This window comes from Myotis lucifugus, unplaced genomic scaffold, assembly GCF_000147115.1.
Source record: "Myotis lucifugus unplaced genomic scaffold, Myoluc2.0 scaffold_5, whole genome shotgun sequence".
NCBI classification, from domain to species: domain Eukaryota; kingdom Metazoa; phylum Chordata; class Mammalia; order Chiroptera; family Vespertilionidae; genus Myotis; species Myotis lucifugus.
The window spans coordinates 1,723,463-1,729,462 of NW_005871053.1; positions in this window are offsets into that span (position 1 = coordinate 1,723,463).

Below are 6,000 nucleotides of genomic sequence, written 5' to 3' on the forward strand. Positions count from 1 at the left end.
GACATGTGAACCAGGAGATTGAGGTTTGATTACCGGTCAGGGCATATACCCGAGTTGCTGTACCCTGACTGCATGTTTCGGATTTGGGGCTCGGTCCCCAGTAAGGGGCCTGCAGAGGGGCAGCTGATCCATGCTTCTCTGTCATCACTGATGTTTCTCTCTCTCTCTCCCTTCCTCTCTGAAATCAATAAAAATATATTTTAAAAAATAATTCAAAGTGATCTCTTCCAAGAGTTTCTGGTTATTTATATTATATTATTTATATTTGAATTATTTATTACTTATAGCACAAGTCAATAAATTCTGGGTTAGATTATAGACAGATTAAAATCCTTTACATTCAAGTTTGGAAAAATGTTAAGTGTCAAAGCTGAGTAATGGGTACATGGGAGGCAATTATACTCTTCTCTCTACTCTTTGTTTGAAACAGTTTTTAATAAAAAGTTAATATTAAAAATAGCCTTCCCACTAAAGATAGGAATACCTCTTGAAATATAAGAGACATAAGAAAAATAATTTTTTTCACATAAATTAAACTAATCTGTCTCCCATGGAGGGAAGAAAAAGAAAATCCCTTAATCCTAATATTTGATTATATTTTTATATGACCTCATTCCACAAAGAATTTGAGGCAGCTTACCTAACTGATAATTGTAGTTAAATCTATTGCTTTGTGTCAAAATGTTAAATGACGGTGGTGGTATTTAATTAATATTTACTTTTTCCCTACCTGGAAAAGCAATAGCAGTGTGAGACATAGGGTCAATTGTATGCTGGTAGAGTGGGAATTGGCCACCTGCCCTAGAAATCAGTATACTCTTGTTTCATTAACAAGAGTATATTGTCATCATTCAAAGACATACTAATGTCTAGGTATTTGAAAACCTAACCAATACTGGATTTTCTATAATTCATTGCTTCTTCCATTTTTGTGATCTTTTCAAATATTCTATGTCTCTTTCTTCCTCATGTTGAGTTTTACTTCTTATGAATAGGATGTACCAGCAACAGATTTCCAAATGTGCTGTTTTATACATAGCAGCTTTGAAAGCTGAAAAACTGGCTGGCTCTATTCTGGCAGCAGGTTTCTGAGACTAAATTTACCATTTTTCTGCGATTATTCTGAGGCAGACTAACTGCTTTATGTAATATGCAAAAGTCATAGGATCTCTTTAACGCACTGTGCATTTCATTAAGGAGGCAGCCAACCCTGTATTATAGCAGCGATTTTCAACTGGTGTGCCGCAAGAATTTTTAAAACATGTTATACCTGACTAGACAGGGCTATTGATCTCTTTTCCCTTAGATTGCCAAATAAAAAAATGACAACAGCCAATACAATAGCCGTCCAGTGTGAATCAATCAAAATTAAACCATTTTTTTTGTTAGATTGGCAAAAAATATAATTCATATTTTTTTGGTGTGCCACAGAATCTTACTTTATTATTTTTTAAAATTTCTTTATTGATTAAGGTATTACATATGTGTTCTTATCTCCCCATTGCCCCCCACCCCCACTCATGCCCTCACCCCCCTGTTGTCGTGCCACAGAATTTTAGAAATTAGTTTATGTGTGCCATGAGATGAAAAAGTTGAAAATTGCTGACATAGCAACAAAAGAAAAGGATATGTAGGCAAATGGTAACTTGCACACAATTCAAAGGCTTAGTGTGAAACATCAATTTCCATTTTTCTTTTGCGCTGAACTATTTAGTCAAGGTATTCAATTGAAAGTAAAACAAAACAACTTGAGTTTCCTGCTTTCAGTTCTCCTTCCCATCATCTGTTGGAGGTGCCAAAGGTCTGGCAGCCAGAGGAGGCAGATAGAGAACCTGAGCAGTGGATCCACAGTGGGATATTTAGTCCTGATAAAATATTGGTTACAAAGGTTACCCTATCACTCGTGTGAAAGATTACCATAGAGTTGGTTGTAATGTATTGATCAGGAAAGAGACACTTTTTACACCTCTGGATGATGGTCTAAAAAGTGTGTTTTTTTTAAACAGGTTTGCCAGGTTAAAACCTGGACACTTAGCACAGGATTGCTTGGGTATATACAATTGCTCCTATTGTGCCTTTGGGGTGGACTTATTACAATTCGGAATGATTTTGAATCTTGGATCTGTGGAGTTTAATAGAGGCTTTATTGAGACCATAAACTCTTTTAAATTACTCTAAAATTTTGTATATTTTTATGGCTAGGATGTACAGCTTCATTATATTTACGTGAGGGTCCATGATCCAAAACGAACTAAGAGCTTTTTAGTAAGAACCAAGAATTAATTTGGCCTATAAAGACCAACAAGTGAAGAAAAAATGATCACAGCTTTCTGTTTCTGCTTTGACTCCTTGGTGGAGGGAGGGGTGGTAGGGGGGATGAGTTGTCCACTTCATTCCTTTCTTCTGATTCAATTCATGACCTTTAATACTATCTCATCCTCTCTGTGTTATTTCCAGAATTGATTGAACAGCCAAGGTTCTTTTTCTAATGTTTGGAAGTTCTATAATTTTTAATCTATTGGTTGCATTTTCTTTTTGTTTTTTAATATATTTTATTGATTTTTTACAGAGAGGAAGGGAGAGGGATAGAGAGTTAGAAACATGGATGAGAGAGAAACATCGATCAGCTGCCTCTTGCACACCCCCCACTGGGGAAGTGCCTTCAACCAAGGTATATGCCCTTGACTGGAAATCGAACCTGAGACCCTTCAGTCTGCAGGCCGAAGCTCTCTCCACTGAGCCAACCAGTTAGGGCTCGTTTTCTTTTTTTAAAAAAATATATTTTTATTGATTTCAGAAAGGAAGGGAGAGCAAGAGATAGAAACATCAATGATGAGAGAGTCATTGATCTGCTGCCTCCTGCACGCCCCCTACTAGCGATTGAGCCTGCAGCCCAGGCATGTGCCCTAGACCTGAATCAAACCCAGGACCCATCAGTCCACAGGCCTATCCACTGAGTGAAACCAGCTAGGGCTGTGTTTTCTTTTTTAATTTATCTTTATTATTAAAAGTACTACAGATAGCCGAGACCGGTTTGGCTCAGTGGATAGAGCTTCGGCCTGCAGACTGAGGGGTCCCGGGTTCGATTCTGGTCAAGGGCATGTACCTGGGTTGTGGGCACATCCCCGGTGGGAGATGTGCAGGAGGCAGCTGGTCGATGTTTCTCTCTCATCGATGTTTCTAACTCTCTATCTCTCTCCCTTCCTCTCTGTAAAAAATCAATAAAATATATTAAAAAAAAAAAAGTACTACAGATATCTCTTTTTTCCCTATTGACCCCCTCCACTCCATCCCCACAGGCCTTCACTGCACTATTGTCTGTGCCCATGGGTTAAGCATATATCTATAATAATAAAAGTGTAATATGCTAATTAGACCGGACATCCTTCTGGACGACCTTCCTGATGAAGCCAGGGCTGTGAGGGAAGCCCTGGTCCTGGGTGCCAGAAGGAAGCCGGTGCTGGCAGCTGGGGGAAGAAAGGCCTACTCTTGCATGAATTTCATGCACCGGGCCTCTAGTATACATATAAGTTCTTTGGTTGATCTCTTCTCACCCACCCACCCCCACCTTCCTTCTGGGACTCATTGTAGCAGTCCCTTCAGCATTTCTTGCAGTGCTGGTTTGGTGATAAATTTCTTTAGCCTTTTAAAAAATTTTCATATTGGTTGTATTTTTAGCTAATATATTAGACTAGAGGCCTGGTGCATGAAAATTCTTGCACTGGAGGGGGTGTCCCTCATCCCGGCCTGCCCCCTTTCACAGTCCGGGAGCCCTCAAAGGTGGGAGGCGACCCGGTGATCAGGGAAAGGTGACGCCCCATCACACCTCTGCTGCTGCCACTGCCAGCAGCGCAAGCCTCGGCTGGCCCTGGGTGGCTGGGCAGCTGACATTTGAGGCTTGCCTGTGCCTCGGGCTGGCCCTGGGAGGCTGTGGGGCTGAGGGGACTGGGGGACTCTGGAGGCAGGCATGGGGGTGGGCCTGGCCTTGCCGTGTGCCTGCCACCCCAGTGGGGCTGAGGGGAATGGGTGCCACCATCTTGTGGCTGTGCGCTGCCATCTTTGAGGGTAGGACAGTCAATTAGCATATTCTGTCCTTATTGGCTGTGGGCGTGCCATCTTTGCAATGGCATGAGGGTCAATTAGCATATTCCCTCTTTATTAGATAGGATAACAGGACTACTAGCATTTTTTTTTAGCTAATCTATTAGATAACACAACTATTTTCTGTTTAAATTGACTTATATGTTTACAGTTCAAGAAAAACTATTCTGTAATCAAAACCTGACTCACGGGGTATACATACAATTATATATGCTAAGATTTGATTTAATATATTTTTCAAATTGTAAATGTAGGATCTACTATATTAAATAACTAATTGATTTAAAAGTAGTTAGGAAGCATGGCTTCTCTCTCTTCACAAACTGAAAATTATTTGTTAATACTATCATTTTAAATATACAAATAAAGACCACCAGAAACAGGATAAATACAAAAAGTAATTTTAGAAAATTTAAATAAATTCTGATTTTAAAGTTTGGTTGTGAAAAGAATAATCAGTTGAAGTAATTAGAAATAAGTGAAGAAATGGTAAAACTTTAACACGCAAACAACTCAGTTTTAAAGCAAAAATAAAGGGTTTGACAGTAGCAGCTTTGATGGTGGTTAAGTAAGACTGGTTTTGAATTTAAATGGAAACACAAAGTTGAATTTAAGCATCAGTGAATACCTGACTTATTATAAACATTTGAACTTTAGTGATGTTTTAATGGGGAGAAATCATCGTATAATCAGTTTATAATATTTAGCATAATGTATATTTTATAATAAAAAATTTAATATCCTTCACATTTGCACATAACACTTAGAAGCTTAATGATTATGGTGCGTGTCTAACATAAATAGTGAAAAAGTCATTTTCAGAAATTATTACTTTGAAATAGGAGTTTGCAAAGCAAAGCAATGTTAATACAATTAGGTAGGCTTTAAAATTTTTTTTTTTGGTTGAATGCAGCTAAAACACAATGAATTAGCTATATTATTCCCTAACCACTTCATCAGTGCCTCCATCACTCTCTTTCTATTGCACTTATCTAGAAAAAGAAAAATCTGCAACCCTTCATTTTTTGTGTGCCATGGACCAATGTAAAAAATCACACAATTGGGCAGATAGGGCAATAATAACAACAACGACAATGCTAAGCAACATTTATACTCATTGCATTATATAAGGCACAATGCTAAAATTTATTGTAAGCATTCCTCACAACAATCTAGTGAGAGAGATACAATTATTCTATTTAAGGTGAAAAGCTGAGGTTTAGAGAGCTTTAGTCACATGTCCAAGGTCACACCGCTGAAAATGGCAAAGTCAGGATTGGAACTCTATCATTCTGACCCCAGAGCTTAGGCTTTTTTCTTTTAACCATTTAATACATGACACCAAACTCGAGATAACATTTAACATTTTCTGACAAATGACTTCCCTTTTAGACTGATGAACTATTTCTATTTCATTGAGAACAGAGAAAATGTGAGAAAACTTTATTTTCCCCAAGTCAATTCTACTGATCTATGTCAGTACACGCATCAAGCGGTGAACAGCCTGTGCTCTGCGCCTTACCAATTGTAATGACAGGCCCAACTTCCTTACGTGTTTAATAGAAATGATAATGTTCCTACTTCAAGAGTTTGTGATGAAGATGAAACACGTTCATGCATGTAAGGCACTTGGAACAGGACATGATACATTCCAAGTACTCAATAAAAATTAGCCAGTATCATTATCTTGTCCTTCCCTGCAACTCCCAATCAAAAATCAATCTGGTTATATATCATCTGCTTCCCCTTCATCTCTTTTCTTCCTGTTCTACCAAGGCTTCTGCTGCTTTGACTATGCCCTCTCGCTGTGCTGTGTTATAAATCTCTCCTCTCTGCAGTATAATCTGACAACTACCACTGGAAGGAAACAAAAAACCCTCACTGACCTCTTGCTCCCCC